This window comes from Podarcis cretensis (genome assembly GCF_951804945.1).
Source record: "Podarcis cretensis genome assembly, chromosome: Z".
Lineage (NCBI taxonomy): Eukaryota > Metazoa > Chordata > Lepidosauria > Squamata > Lacertidae > Podarcis > Podarcis cretensis.
In genome coordinates this window covers 49,903,957-49,920,331 of record NC_137184.1, presented here as the reverse complement: position 1 = coordinate 49,920,331, position 16,375 = coordinate 49,903,957, and the positions used below count along the sequence as shown (strand labels likewise).

Here is a 16,375-nt window from a genome sequence, read left to right as displayed (position 1 = left end):
GCCTCTGTAAGGCTAGGGCTCTCTCCCTCTCCACTTGTATTACTTTAGGTTCAACAACCACAACTTTCTCCCTTGCTTTCTCCACCATTTGGCATGTCAAAGTAGATTCCTGTATCGGTTCCTGAATAGTTTCTGTGTAGATGTTCACTTTTTGTCCCAAATTAGTCACTTTTTGTCCCAAAATATCAATTTTAATATTCATCACATCCGTTTTTTTTCTGGAGCCGTTCCAATGACTCACTTATCTTGCATAGTGCAATCACTAAGGCTTCTTCTGTCGACATTCTCAAGCAATCCAAGGTCAATCTCATGGTTTTCTCTTGCAGCTGGAGATTCCACCAGCCCAACTCTTGTAACAATTTCAAAGGCTCCCTCTAGAGGGAAACAATTTCTGTTTGTATCAATCCTTTTAAGCACAGTTCAAGCAGTAAAATTAGTTTCGATTTTCAGCTACTTTTACTCCTTTTTAAAAGCAGAAGGAGACAATGAAAACAATGTATTTCTCTTATTTAACTAACTGTCACAGTCAATTAACTTTCCCAAAAAAGTCAGTCTTACTAGCAGTCCATTTCCAGGTTCAGAGCGGTGGTGATCCAACTTTCTTCACTGTCTCCTGCAGGCTTATGTGATCCAAAATTTCCCCCCTCTTCTCCTGCCTCCAAGGGGGGTTTAATGATTTTAGCCGATGGAAGTTTAATCCTTTACATAGGACTTTCCAAGACTTTAGCTTGAAAGTTCTTTGCTTTAATCTATTTACAAAAGGGGAAGGCGGACTTCCTGTTTGAAACCTCCCCGTTTCGGTGCCAAATTAAGACGTTTAAAAATTCAGTTTTCCGTTCTACTCACGGGCAGTTGTTTAGAATCAAATTGTCCACAGGAAAAAGTCAGCGCTCTCCGGCAACAGCAATGCAGCTTCACTCCGTAAAAGAAGCAGTCAATTCGAAGCACCGCGACGCTCACCCCACATTGCTCCGGATCCCCGAAACCGGGTCTCCCCGCGAGTAGAGGAGGCACAAAAGCTGCCAGCCGAATCCCACGTTCACAGGCTTCTCCCGCCTGCAATTTTTAGTGGGTCTCCGCCTTCGCCGTGGCGGCCAGACCCTAAATTCCACGGAGCAAGTTCCTCCCGATCAGAGGAATTCCGCCATTGCCGGAGGCGCTAACCCGGAAGTCTGCTGAGACGATTTTATCTCTTCCCCGCTTCCCCCTATTTTGCTGTATTGCCACACAATGCACCCCACATGTCTGAATTTAGCTGTTTGAGATTGCAACTCGGGGAGAGCACACATGCAACTATGAAGTTGTGTTCTGTTATGTTTCTATTAAGTTGTTTTATTATGTTTCACTAGCTGTAAACAGTCACTGAAAAGCTGTATTGGGGAGTCCAGCCATTCAGCTGGAAACTTCACCACATTGGGCCTGGAACTTGCCCCGGAACAGAGAGCTCTAGAAGAAACCCAACTGTTGGGAGGCTTCTGGGCAAGCCCTGTACTAGCCTGGAGGGGAGACCCTGGGGAGCCTGATGTCTGCACCAAGCGGGGCTCCAGGCTGCACTCTCTGCTAGCCAAAGAACACTTCATGGGAAGCCCAACTTGCTATTCTTGGTCAGCGGAGGAGTGAAGCAGGCAGGATAGGGATATGCTGAAGCACTGACCCCCTCAGGGTCATTTGAGGACATCCTGTGGGAATCTGGTTGGTCTTTGATGCAAGCAGGATGCTGGACGTGAAGCACCTTAGCTCTGAAAGAGAAGGGAACAAGCTATGTATCATAAAGACACCACAGTCACTCCTGCACTTCAGTCTGAAGGAAACACAATCTCTGGTTGATTGCCTGGAACCACTGGCATCTTGCACCACACAGAGATTTGGGTGATGCGCAGCAGTGCAATCAGTTCAATACCAGCTTGGGCAGATGCTGGAGGAAAAAAAGGACACCAGAAATGAGCTCATGCCCCCTTCCACACATTCAAAGTGTCTTCGCTTTCCTCAAAGAATACTGGGAACTGTAGTTTGTGAATGGTGCCAGGAACTGTAGCTCCGTGTGGGTAACCTAGAGTTCCCAGGATTTTTGCGGGGAGCCATGGGTCTTTGCAGTGAGGGTGGGTCCAGATTCTCTTTTTCTGTCACTTGAAATGGAACAAGCATTTGTTCAATTTGAATATCCTTAGATGCATCAAAAAGAGCTGAAAACCACACGATTGCCATTGACTCCATAACATTTTTACATTTCAAATTCTGGCTTAAAAACAGATCTGTAATTAGTTCTAAAAAGAGCCTTAAAAAAGAAAAGGTGTTTTATTAAGGCTTGCAGAATGGGCCAGCTCTTCACATCACCCAGACTCCAGTTCAGCACCCGTAAGAATAGGGGCTCAAGGAATCAGAAGCTCAAAATGAATATGCCCTTAATCATGTGGAGCTCAGCATTAATATCTTCCATTTATCTGAATACCACTTTCCCACAAAATTGTGATCACAGCATATCAAGGGAATAACAATAACAGTTCAAAAATCAGTCTGTACAACATTTCAGGAAAGAATGCAAATAAGCTAACCTAATTTTAATGGCTTACAAGTAAACAGGAGAGAGCACCATGCCGAACCCAGGAATAAAATGGTCATGTGCAGAACTGGAGGTGGGGATGGCGAGTCAGGGTTCCAAAAGGCAATCCTCAGTTGACTTCCATGAGCTGGATGGTGGCTACACTTGGTGTTATGTACTGAAGTTCTCACCCTGGGCCAGCAGGGGGATACTGTAGATAGTTTTCACACAGGTCCACGTCAGTTATTTTAGGCGGGAAACCCTGGGTTGTTGTTGCTACAATGTTGACAGCCGGCTGCCTATAAAAGCAGGCCGGCTGAGCTGTTTGCAGTCAGTTTTATTCCAGCTTACAAAATAAAGAGCTGCTTTGGAGAAATCGCTGTGTCGTCTGCTATGTCAACCCACAACTTAACACTTGGCATTTGTGGCATCTCAGCTTTCACCTGGGTTTCCTCTCTGTCACTTCCCCAACGCTCACCTGGGGAGGTTAATGCTGCCATTCCTCCTTCAAGCCCCACATCTACCCACGGTTTCCTTTTTAAGAACCTAAGAACAGTCTGCTGCATCAGGCCCACCTAGTCTAGGTTGATGATCACCACTGCTGCTTGTGGGAGGGAGTGCCGCAGGTTAACTATACGCTTTGTTACACAAAGTCTGTTGTGCACAAACTCTACTCCTTGTGACACTCCTGTAATCTGTGTGGCCAGTATCTGTGTGGATTACTCCCCTCTTAAAGGTAAAGGGGCCCCTGACCGTTAGGTCCAGTCGTGGCCGAATCTGGGGTTGTGGCGCTCATCTCGCTTTACTGGCCGAGGGAGCCAGCATGACTAAGCCGCTTCTGGCAAACCAGAGTAGCACACGGAAACGCCGTTTACCTTCCCGCCAGAGCGGTACCTGTTTATCTACTTGCACATGACGTGCTTTCGAACTGCTAGGTTGGCAGGAACTCCCCTCTTAAGGTGGCATAAATGGTTCTCCTCTTCCCCATTCCATCCTCACAACAACCTTGTGAGGTAGGTTAGTCTAAGAGATCATGACTGACTCCAAGGTCATCCAGGGAGCTTTATGGCTGAGTGGGGATTTGAACCCTGGTGTCCCAGGTCACAGTCCAACACTCTTGCAACCATTACACTGCACTGGCTCTCAATTCATAAGCCACCCACTCGCCCCCTTTTCCTTAGCACTGTAAGTGGAGGGAGAATCAAGACTTGTGTTCCATGGAAGGTCTCCTCTTCTTCTGGTTTACCAGCAACACCTGCTCTCTCATAGAATCGTAGAATCATAGAATCATAGAGTTGGAAGAGACCACAAGGGCCATCGAGTCCAACCCCCTGCCAAGCAGGAACACCATCAGAGCACTCCTGACATATGGTTGTCAAGCCTCTGCTTAAAGACCTCCAAAGAAGGAGACTCCACCACACTCCTTGGCAGCAAATTCCACTGTCGAACAGCTCTTACTGTCAGGAAGTTCTTCCTAATGTTTAGGTGGAATCTTTTTTCTTGTAATCAAGTGCTGTCAATCAAGTGCTGACTCTACCTCCAGGAGGAGTAGACTTTTCCTGCATGCTCCACTCCTCCACCGAAGGAGAATGGCTGGTCTGCTTGAGGACCTGCCTTTCTGCTCACTTTTGACTGCTTGTAGTTTATAGTAACAAGCCACCCTTCCCTTCCATCCGAAATCTGTTTCTTGCGAGCTAATTTTACCATACTCTTCAAGTAGGGTATACTATTTTTTCCTCCAGAGTCTGCTGTTCCTGTTCCACAATATTCCAGAATAGGAGGTGTTGCGTTCTGTTAACTATGACTTGGAGTTTTGAGAAGTTTGGTCTTAGCTCAACCCAGTAGTTGAAGGAGGGGGGAAGGGGGAGGGAGAAAGATGTGTGTGTGTGTGTGTGTGTGAAAATATTTATGTATTAAATTCCTGCCCCATTCTTCTCAAAGTAGCCCAGAGCAGAAAACATCAAAAGGATAAAATAATGCAACATAAAATAAAACGTAATTTAAAAACAACTTAAAAAACCACCCAACTTTGCTTTCCCCCTCTCACTGAGACTGGATTCCTAGGGTGGAGTGTCTTCCTGCCCTCCTGAAACAGGAGCTAAGAATTCCTTGCTTTAAATGGACCTATTTTATTAAGAGTTTTGTGCAGTTGGAGGTGAACCCTCAAAGAGGTTCTTGCACCAAGGTGAGAGAGGAAACAAACCAAAATGGAGATTGGGGGGGTGGGGATGAGATTTTCACAACAGCAGGCGTGAAAGTAAGAGAAGTAATAATATCCTCCCAGAGTTGCTTACTTCAAGGTTGCTCTGGCCAGTATCCTTCAACAATCAAGTGCTTGGCTAAACAGGAATGTTTTTAAATTTCTTCTGAGCATCAGTGATGAGACAGAAGCACCTTGTTGGAGAGGACTGGAATTCACATATGGGGAGAGAGACACCACTGAGAAACGCTGCCATGCCTGAGAGTGCATCTCATATGTCTGAGAGTGTGGCTGGGAGTTATCAAGAAAACCTTATGAGAATTGTTGGAGTCTCTGATATGGAAGAAGGGGCAGGTGGAAGAAGCTCCCTCCATGGCCACTTACATTTTTAATCTTCGCTGTGTGGTCTTCACAGCCCCTCCACACAAAGACAAGTGCTGGCAAGAAACCAGGAGGCCCCCTCCCTCCTTTTTAAAGTGGAGCATCTTAAAAGAACAAATAAATTCAATGGCATCTCCTGTCTCTCCCTCTCTCTTCTCCTCCACCCAACTGCCTTTTGAATTCAAAAAGATTGGCTGCCAGATGCATAGGATGAAAAGGGTTTCATCAAGCTCCCTATGCCACTTGAGATAGGAAAGGTGTCTAAAGATTTTTGCCCCTCCCCCTTTACTCACAATGTAGGTCAGGTCTTTTGATGCAATTATGAAAGGGGGTGCCCCAAACAGCTTTCTCCCCCCGCCCCCCCCCTGCTTTTCACCTTTTCCGATGTGGCATGACAGAACCTTGCAAGTGTGGTGTCTGTTGTGTTTCCAGCCCTCCCCCCCCCCTACTATGAATGGCTTTCTAGGGAAGAATTGCTACCTGAGTAAACAGTTCTATTATCTGAAGACTATGTTTATAGTGTGTATATAGCTGTGTGTATTTATAGTGTGTATATATTTATATATATTTATATTATATATATATATATATATATATATTTAGTGTGTGTTTATAGTGTGTATATAGCTGTGTGTATATAGCTGTGTGTATTCAGAATCAAACACAGCACTTGACATTCAGGGATGTGTGTGGCGGGGGATGGGGAGGGAGGAGAAGTCTTTTAAATGTATCTGAAAGGACACAGTTAAAAAGTAGTACCCAACCTGTTATGTACTGAAGTTTTCCCCCTGGGCACCAGGGGGTATATAGTTTTCACTCAGGTCCACGTCAGTTAATTTAGGCGGGAAACCCTGGGCTGCTGTTGTTACAGTGTTGACAGCCGGCTGCCTATAAAAGCAGGCCGGCTGAGCTGTTTGCTGTTCAGTTCACTTCCAGCTTACTATAAAGAATCACTTGGAGAAATCTCTGTGTCGTCTGCTATGTCCACCCACTACTTAATACTGGCGACGAAGGTAGGATTGGATGGACATCAGAGCACAGCCAGATTCGGACGCTCACTGAGTGGAATCACTGAGCTGAAACACTGAGCGGCATCACTGAACAGAACCCAATTCAGAGCTGACCGTTCTGGCTAGAGCACTGTGTCCCATCCGTCATCGGAACCATGGCTTCACTCGTGCCTCTACTGCTCGGTTCACCTGCTTCCTCCAAGCAAACAAGCTGACAAAGGGTCAGAGGAGCATAAGTGGGGCCTATTCCTCAGCCTTTGTGGGCCCGAGGTGTTTGAGACGGCCCGAGTTTTGGTCTCACCACTAGAAGTCCAGGCAGCGCCGTGGTACGTGCTAAAAGAGAAGCTAAAAAACCACTACGCTCCAAAGCTGTCCAAAATTGCTGTCCACCATGCGTTCTACCACCGGACCAGGCAGAGGGGGAGTCGATCAACAACTATATCGCCACCCTCCGAAAAGCTGCGCTGCACTGTGAGTTCCGAGACTTAGACGATGCCCTGATGGATCAAATTTTCTGCGGTGTTCAAAACAACCATCTGCAACGGCGTCTTCTCGCCAAGCCTGACCTCACACCGCAGAAGACCATCGAGGAGGCTGCGGCCTCAGAAGCTACTGAACTCTCTGCCCAGGAGATTCGCAAGAGCAGCAGCCTGCATCCTGCTAAGAAGCCAATCCCAGTGCACCATGAGGAGGCCAGCAGTAACAAGGCGTCACCCAGCGAAGACGATGACGTGTACCAGACAAAGCGGGAGCGTGGGAAGTTCAAACAGTGGTACAAGGACAAATTAGAATGTGCTGGGTGTGGAGGCAATCATTCCTGTGGCGTGTCGATTCAGAGACGCCATCTGTCAGTGATGCTCCAGAAGGGGCCACATTGCTAAGGTCTGCTGATCTGCTCCATCCGACACGCCACCTTCACCATCTCGCAAGTCCAGGTCTTCACCCTGGTCCACCAACAGAAGCTGTTTCGCCCTCACCAACTGCCACTGCTCGTCCGGATTCACGATTGGCCAAACCAACTCGCCTACGCGTCGCAAGCTACATGTCACCGTGCTCATCAAAGGAGCTCCGTGTGACATGGAGATTGACATGGAGGTCTACCTTGTACATCGTATCCTGGAGCACCATCAAAAGACTCGTGTCCAAGCTGTCCAAGAGGCAACTCGACCCACACCGCATACATTTGAGAGACTACCAGGGAAACGACATCCCCGTGGTAGGTGTCGGCTGGTACCGGGTCGCTTTCAAGAATTTTTCAGGCCTGCTGAGACTGGTGGTCTAGCCTCCTAGGGCTAGACTGGTTTGATGCCCTCAGCCGGGAAGTCACCATCATCAACTCCATCTCTGATGCGGAGGTTGATGGCCTAATCAAAGACTTTGCTGAGGTTTTCGACGGCACTTTGGGCCAGTATACTGGTACGCCCATCTCCTTTAGCCTTGATCCACAAGTCGCCCCCATCAACCTAAAGCCATGCCGGGTTCCGTTCGCTCTCAAAGCTAAGGTGGATGAACAACTTGACAAGTTGATTGCGCAAGGTGTTTTGGAGGCAACTGATCACGCCAAGTGGGAAACCCCCATTGTCACGCCTGTTAAGCCAGATGGGTCAGTGAGAATATGCACAGATTACAAGTGCACGATCAACAAGGTGCTTCAGCAGCACGCTTATCCGGTTCCCGTCATCCACCACCAGCTGCATTCCCTGGGTGATGGCAAGGTCTTCGCTAAACTGGACCTTCTCCAAGCCTATCAACAACTGCCCGTTGACGACGCCACTCCTGAAGCTCAGACGATCGTCACCCACCAAGGGGTGTTCCGGTGCTGCTGGCTACAGTTCGGGGTGAGTGTCGCTCCTGGCATCTTTCAAAGCCTCATGGAGCGTCTCCTGCAGGGGCTTCCGGGCGTGGTGCCATATTTTGATTACGTGTTGGTATCCGCAGACTCAAATCATCAGCTGTTTGATCGCATCCATGCCGTGCTGACCAGGTTCCAGGAGGCTGGGTTCAAGGTGAAAAAAGAAAAGTGCCAGATCGCCGTTCCGCAGGTGGAGTTCCTGGGTTACCTTATCGACGCCTCCGGTCTTCACCCAACTGCATCCAAGATCCGGGCCATTCAGCAGGCCCCGATTCCAAAAAGCAAGACGGAGTTGCAGGTGTTCCTGGGGTTTCTGAACTTGTACAACATGTTCCCGCCAAACAAAGCAACGCTAGCCGAGCCTCTACACTGCCTCCTCAGCACGAAGGTACTGTGGTCCTGGGGTCATCGGGAAACAGAGGCCTTCAACACAGTCAAAGCCCTCCTCTCATCGGACAGTGTGCTGGTACAGTGAAGCCAGGCCACTGGACCTCGCCTGTGACGCCTCGCCCTTTGGCACCTGCGCCATCCTCAGTCACCGGTTTCCAGATGGTAGGGAAGCACCGCTCACCTACTTCTCCCAGACGCTGTCTCCGGCCGAACGGAATTACAGCCAGCTTGACGAGGAGGCACTGGCACTTGTGGCTGGAGTAAAGAGGTTCCACGGATACCTCTAAGGGAGAACCTTCGACCTCATCACTGACCACAAGCCACTCCTGGGCCTCCTCAACGGTGATTGACCAACTCCACCAGTCCTCTCGCCACACATGCTGCGATGGACTGCCTTTCTGGCAGCTTACAGCTAGCAGCTCGTCCATCGCCCTGGAAAATTGATGGGCCATGCCGACGCTTTCAGTCATTGCCCTCTTCCAGCACTTGTGGAAGACCCGGCTCCTGCTTCATTGCTCCTCCTACTTGAGGACCTCCCAGCAGCGCCAGTATTGGCTGCCAGTGTAACTTCCGCATCTGGCCAGGACCACACCATCAAACGTGTACTCAACTGGGTGTGGAGGGGGTGGCTGGAAGGGTCTTTCGCACCAGAGTTCCAGCCATTTGCAACCAGACAGCACAAGCTCTTGGCTCATGGCGGCTGCCTACTGTGGGGAGACAAGAGTTGTAGTTCCCCGAAGACTCCACCAATGCATCCTCAAGGCTCTGCACATTGGCCACCCGGGAATCGTCAAAATGAAGGCGTTGGCTTGGTGTTACATCTGGTGGCCTAACATGGACGATGCCATCACTTCGTGGGTTACCTCCTGTCAAGCATGCCAAGAGTCGAGACCTGCACCATTGGCAGCTAAGGGCAACACCTGGGAGATGCCCAAGGCACCCTGGTCAAGGGTGCACATTGATCTTGGTGGCCCCTTTCATGGCTGGACCTTTATGGTAGTGGTGGACGCCTATTCCAAATGGTTGGAGGTGGCCCTGATGCCCTCCACCACTACTGAAGCTGTCATCCGGGTGCTGCAGGGCCTCTTTGCAACTCAAGGGTGCCCTGATGTCCTTGTCTTGGACAATGGGCCTCAGTTCACATCAGGCACCTTTGAAAGGTACCTCCTGGGGCTGGGCATCCGCCATGCCCTAACAGCACCATTTCACCCGGCCAGCAATGGGCAGGCCGAGAGAATGGTGCGTTCAGCAAAAGAGGCACTGGCGTGCCTGGAACAGAGGGACTGGCACGAGCAGGTCACTGAATACTTGCATGTGCAGCACATCACCCCTCATGTAGCCACAGGGCGGAGCCCGGCTGAACTGCTTATGGGCCGCCACCTCCAGTCTCTGCTTGACCGGCTGCACCTGGACTTTGGTGTGGCCGAGCCCTCGGGCTGTACTAACGTGCCACGGTCCTTTATTCCAGGGGATCAGGTTTTTGCTCAGAACTTTGTGGGGGACATTCCTTGGGTGCCGGCCATGGTAGTGGGAGTCACGGGGCCCCATTTGTACCAGGTGGCACTTGAGAATGGACACTTGTGGCACCGGCACATAGACCAGCTAAGGCGCAGGGTTGGGGATTTGGACACAACTGCTGTGCCCCCAACTGTGGCCCCAGCTCTGGAGTGGTTGGTAATGGAAGGTGAGGCTTCACCTACATCTTCCTCACAAACTGCGGGCATGGAGCCGAGCCGAGCCTTTTCGGTGGATCTGCCTGGCTCTCCAGAGACTCGGACCACCACCATGCCTGACCGTCTGCTGAGTCCACTCGCGGCGGTTCCTTCAACAGCAGTGGAGCCAGGGAACTTGGGCTCAACACTACATTTGGTCGCAGCCAGAATCAGGCGGCTACCCGGACTCTGGTACTGGCCCTTGGCGGTCCGGCAGGGTTTCCAAGCGCCCAGCTTATTTAACAGACTATGTTCACTGGACAAACTGCACATGTAAAGCTGTATGGTGAATAGGGTCAATTAATGTGCTTATGTGCCTTACTGAAACCAATAAGGGTATTGCTGTATGTAATGGAACCACTATGATTGTAACTAATGCCTTATCTCGGTGGGGAGGGATGTTATGTACTGAAGTTTTCCCCCTGGCCACCAGGAGTATCGTGTATATAGTTTTCACTCTGGTCCACGTCAGTTAATTTAGGCGGGAAACCCTGGGCTGCTGTTGTTACAGTGTTGACAGCCGGCTACCTATAAAAGCAGGCTGGCTGAGCTGTTTGCTGTTCTGTTCAGTTCAGTTCCAGCTTACTATAAAGAATCACTTGGAGAAATCTCTGTGTCGTCTGCTTTGTCAACCCACTACTTAATACAACCAATAGGCACGCCGCCCATTACGATTATTTTCCTCTTCTTTTGCTGCATACAATTATCTTTAACATACAAGAGTCAGCTTTTAGCATTAGTACTTTTAAGTAAAAGTGTGTGGCTTATGTCTTGATGGCAAGGGCTTCCTTGATCTAGGGACTGTAATTGTGCACTTGCTTCGTCTCGCTCCTTCTCCAAAGGGCATCTCTCCCAAGCGCCCTTTGCCACAACTCCTTTGACCCTCAAGCCCAGCAGAAACTAGGCCAAAGTGCCTAGAACTGGAATAAAGACAAGTCTTGCCATATTTTCTGAAAACTCATGGGCTGCAGATTCATGCAGCCGTAGGGAACCTGTGGACCTTGTAGTGATGTTGGCCTCCAAATCCCATCAGCCCCGGATAGCATGGGGTCAAGGGTCAGGAATGATGGGAGTTGAAGTTCGTCATCTCTGCAAGGGCACCGGTTCCGCATCCCCGACTGATACGTTTTTAAATTTCGTGGGGAAAAGATGCATTCTCTTTTTAATTATGCATTGTTATGAGAAAAAACTGCTCCTTTTCCCTTATGGGGTACCCAAGAGCCCATATAGAGTCCTTTTCTAGGTTCTCTATCGGTAGAAAAAAATAACAGAGACCAACCAGAGAATATTGAGAAGCAAAGCAGCTAGTAAGCCTGATCTTTATTAAACTGTTGCAACAGGGAGCTCCCCCGCCCCCCGCAGGGAGGGACGCAGAACAAAGGTGTGCCTGCCATTATGTTGACTTTTTTAATTGCCCACCCTCAAACTTCAGGCCACCCCCAGAAACATCATACATACATCACAGGAGCGGCGGACTACAACAGAAATCTGAGTGCATTGTTTTTTCCTCTTGTCTGCTAGGTTGCTTGCTTGGATTACCTGAGCATCCTGGTTTGTTATTGGTATGAGCTGCTATTGGTATGTGCATGCACATGGAGGCTCATACCAATAACAAACTTAGTTGGTCTCTAAGGTGCTACTGGAAGGAATTTTGTTTGTTTGTTTCGACTATGGCAGACCAACACGGCTACCTGGCTACCTACCTGTAACTGGGCATCCTGGCCACTCTTTTGTTATTCAATTCCTGAATCCAGGTCACAGGTCACAGCTCACACCCTATTCACATCTTAAATGTGCCATTAAGGCAAGATTTGTGAGCACAGAGACAATGGGGAGATTTCTCATTTCCTTCGACCTTGCTGAGAAATTATTTGAGGTCATTTTGGGAGAGAGAAAATGGTTTCAGGACTTTTCTGTGGGTTTCAGACATGTGGCTTACATATTTGTATGTGTTTGCTTGCTACATCTATGAACATATATTTTATATATATAAGACCTTAAAATTCTTATAACAGCATGAAGGTGCCAGGTACACAGCCAACAATTATTATGCACTCTTAAAAAAAAAAAAGTGATGTTTAATAATCATGCAAGTGCAGTATAAAATGAAAATATAAGCAGATGTTTATATAAAACAGGAGGGGATAAGGAATGCTTTCAGTAAATAAAAATTTCTTTAAGTGTAGGGTTTAGGTTGTGTCACAGGCTGCACCATCTGATGGGATGAGGCTCCCACCTTCTGTCAGTTGAGGGGCAATTGTGATAATGATCTTTTTTACTGTGTGAGGACTTCATTGCTGCCATTGTGAATATGGATAGACACCCCCCCAGCAGCTCCTGCTACAGTTATGAGAGGGTTTGGAGAAGAACTGTCAGTTGCTTCATAGAGCTGTTGACTTCCATTGGATACCCCAGAAATTCCACTTTATGTTCATAAGTTCATTGGGTGGAAATTAAATTGGAAGTTGCTAGGCTAATATGTTGGTTCCTATATGTACACAAGTTCCCTCCTTATTTTATGAAGGATTTGCACCTCTGAAAGCTTCCTCCACTGGATTTCATTAAAAAGTAATTTAGCACCTTTTGATGTGTTAAATAAATGCCATTCTGTCTGCTGATTATTACTATTTTTTGGTCTTTTGTTTCCCATCTCAGGCAACTCTTCTAAAATGATGGCAGCTTCTGGTGCTTTGTCTCCTCTCTGTGTGACAGGTACCCCCCCCCCCCCGGAATGTCCAGTTTTCCTTTCACTAAGTGAGGCAGCCAAAGAGGTCATGCAGTATTAATGGGGTACAGATCTCCGATTCCCCCCTGCTTATGCATTCTGACACTTCTGACATTTCCTGAAGTGTATGATGTTTCTGAGGAAAAACAACAACTTGGCTTTTGCTGAAAAATTAATTATCTTGCCACTTTCCATCCCCCTTCTCCCCCTCCCTCCACTTACCAAATCACGATGGGCTTTTGTAAGAGGACAGATCCTTTTGAATGAAGAAAGAATTGGGGGGGGGGGAGCAGCCCAGTTGATAAGAGGATGACAGGAGCATTAATGAGGTCTGCATCATGGTAAGAGGATCTAATTAGGCATTGATTATCTGCCTGGTGCTTCAGAAATGGTAAACTCCTCTCTGGAAAGTATTGCATTTTTTGCAATTACTCTACCCAGTGACTTTCCCCCCTTTCTCTCAGAGTTTCCTTTGCATCCTAAATTAATATTCCACGTAATCATACCAAGAGGTCTCTGGGTTCTTTTGTTCTTATGTGGGATTCCTGGGGGTGTCCTGTCCCATTGATTTCAGAGGGTGTAGCTGGGGTTGCCTGCTACAGAAATAGCAAAGGGTTCTATACTGCCTTGAAGGCAAAAAATGCTTATGGGGCAGAAGGTAAATGTTGGTTTTATACCCCTTCTGAGATGATATTCCCCAATCAAAGCCTGAGGATTTGGCTCCTAGTCCCCTGAACAGGGGGACGCAGGTGGCGCTGTGGGTTAAAAGCCTCAGCGCCTAGGGCTTGCCGATCGAAAGGTCGGCGGTTCGAATCCCTGCGGCGGGGTGCGCTCCCGCTGCTCGGTCCCAGCGCCTGCCAACCTAGCAGTTCGAAAGCACCTCCGGGTGCAAGTAGATAAATAGGGACCGCTTACCAGCGGGAAGGTAAACGGCTTTTCCGTGTGCGGCTCTGGCTCGCCAGAGCAGCGATGTCACGCTGGCCACGTGACCCGGAAGTGTCTCCGGACAGCGCTGGCCCCTGGCCTCTTAAGTGAGATGGGCGCACAACCCCAGAGTCTGTCAAGACTGGCCCGTACAGGCAGGGGTACCTTTACCTTTACCTCTTTACCCCTGAACAGGTGATGATCACATGACACCCCAGAAGTTGTTGAACTTATTTTTAGACAGACCCCCAAGAGGTTTTTTATTTTTATTTTTAAATTTACATATACACACATCAAATTAGATTATTAAAAAAGAAGGGGTGAGCATATCAGCAATGAAAAAGAAAAAAGAAAAAGAAATGGAAAAAAGCCTCAAAAACAAGCATTTTCAAATACAATTCTTCATAGAGAGTGCAAGCTGTATTCGACCCCAAAGTTTTTGAACTACTGTCCAGGGGTTAGGCAGCCATGTGGTCGGGTGACCAGCAGCATCCCCAATCTGTGTCTTTGGCCCAACAGCAAATGCACACTCTGCACATCCCAAGGTCAAGGGGTTTCCTGGTCAATGAGATGCTGCAGTATTGAGAACCCAGACGGGCTGGTTGGGTGTGGTCAGGCCCACCCAGCTCACTCACCAAGTCTCCAAAATGCAAGGAAAATCAGTGCGTTCACCCACAATCAAGTTGTGGGGGTCTTATTATGGACCAGAGGGCTCATTAGGGCTGCCACCTTTGGCAGGTGTTGCTACTAAAGGACAGGTCGGGGGGAGGTGGCGGGGGGCCAAAAAATTACGTTACCTGGTGCAGAAATGACTTCAAAGCAATCCATTACAAAGGCACACGGGGTTTCCAGTGCCCTCGTGTCTTAGTTGCTCCACTGTACTCCGGATGCTGTGCTGAGTCTACTGACTGAATTCTTTTTCTCCTCATCATGCTCCTTGGCTTCCTGTGCACTGCACACTCTTCTGCTTTCCACCAGAGCAGGCCTGTTTGCAAACCCACTCTCTTGTTTTCCGAGTCTGAACTACCTGCCTCCTCTGCAAGGGCAAAAATAAATCTCTCCACCAGCACTGGATCAGGCCTGTGCACTGCAAACCTCTCTCGCTCTCTGGGACTCACCTTCTGCCTGTGCAAAAACTCTCTCTCTCTCAAAGTCCTCCCCCCTAATTTCAGGTTTGCCAGGACTTTCAGGTGTGAAGTGTCTGGGTGCAGAAGAAGTATTTTAAGTTCCTTCTGAAAGTTAACGAAGGAGGCAGACACACCTCACCAGTGAGAGTATTCCACAAATGGGGAACTGCCACTGAGAGAACCCTGGTGATGCCCATGGGTCAATGCCAACTGGGTATCACCTGGTGGTGGCACCAGCAGCAGGGCCTCCCTTGCCCAGTCGCAGGGCCTAAGATGGGCTAAGAGCTTCTCGAAGTTACATGGGCTGTTGAAACGTTCCATTGTATGATGGAGTGGAATGGTTTTCTGTTTTTCCCTGCTGCCAGGATGCTGCTGCTGCTGCTGATTTTGTTTTGTATTTCCCCTTGGCTTTCTGTGTGTGCTTTAAATTTTCTCTTTAATCTTTGATGCTTTAAGAAGGGAAACTCACAATCCACTTTAAGCCACTCACAGTTATTAGCCATGTTAAGCATCACTCTAATCCACAAGCGCCACATTTCTCTGACTGCGGGGGGGGGGGGGGGGAGAGAGAGTGCGACTGAATCAACTTCTAAAAATGCACGTCTAAGACATTATGGGCATTATAAATGGTTTCTGATTATTACTTAAGCCCACAGGTTAATGGATGGTTATGATAGGGGCTCTGTTGTAATGTAATCATAATATAATTGGAGTCAAGTGTTCAGCCTCCTACTTGGTTGCAGTGTTACAGCAGGCATAGGCAAACTTGGCCCTCCAGATGTTTTGGGACTACAACTCCCATCATCCCTAACTTACAGGACCAGGCTCTCCTCTCCCCCACTCCTAAACACCTCAATTGGTTCAAGAAGCTGAAGCAGTCTAGCTAGCATCCCCTTTGCCTTCCATCAGGCTTTGAGAGCAAGCTGCGTAGTCAGGACCCTTAATAAATGAATTAATTCCAGACACTTTTAAAACATGGATGCACGTAATAGTATGGGTTCTCAGTATCGAAACACAGCCTTGGGAGTAGGGAAATACTGAAGGGAATCACAGAACAGCAAAAGGAAATGATGATCAGGAGGGAAATGCAGGATGTTTCTCTCCCCCTTGGTGTTGTATCGCCAAGCACGGGCCTGTTTTGTATGCCCCCTTTTCCTCTGGGGTTTAGAGGTGGATTTGGTTTCACGCGTCCGCTGTGCCGAGAGTCAAAGTGTTTGTGTGACTTATTTATTATTTTTATACATAGATTGAATTTGTATTTATGTTTTTAGAAGTATGTGCATCCATAAACAGCATTGTTTTTGTAATTACATTTCTGACCACTTTAATATGAAGCAAGATTGCAAATCATAATGTAATCTGAGAATAAAAAAATATTACAATACTACTGCCTTTTGCAGCTCACCTTGGAATAACAGGAGCTGTTTTTTTACATTGGTACTACCATTTTTCAAGGGTGACTTGGTGGGCAGAATTAAGAAATCTAAAATGTTTATTGGAAGGACAGCAATTTCA

At 48.1% G+C, this 16,375-nt stretch overlaps 1 protein-coding gene across 3 annotated transcripts in view; it reads left to right on the top strand.

The window, feature by feature from the left end:
* The window catches only part of GPC3 (glypican 3), a 245,626-nt gene that overhangs the window by 51,878 nt on the left and 177,373 nt on the right, over positions 1 to 16,375 (top strand). The gene's annotated exons all lie outside the window — the stretch shown is intronic.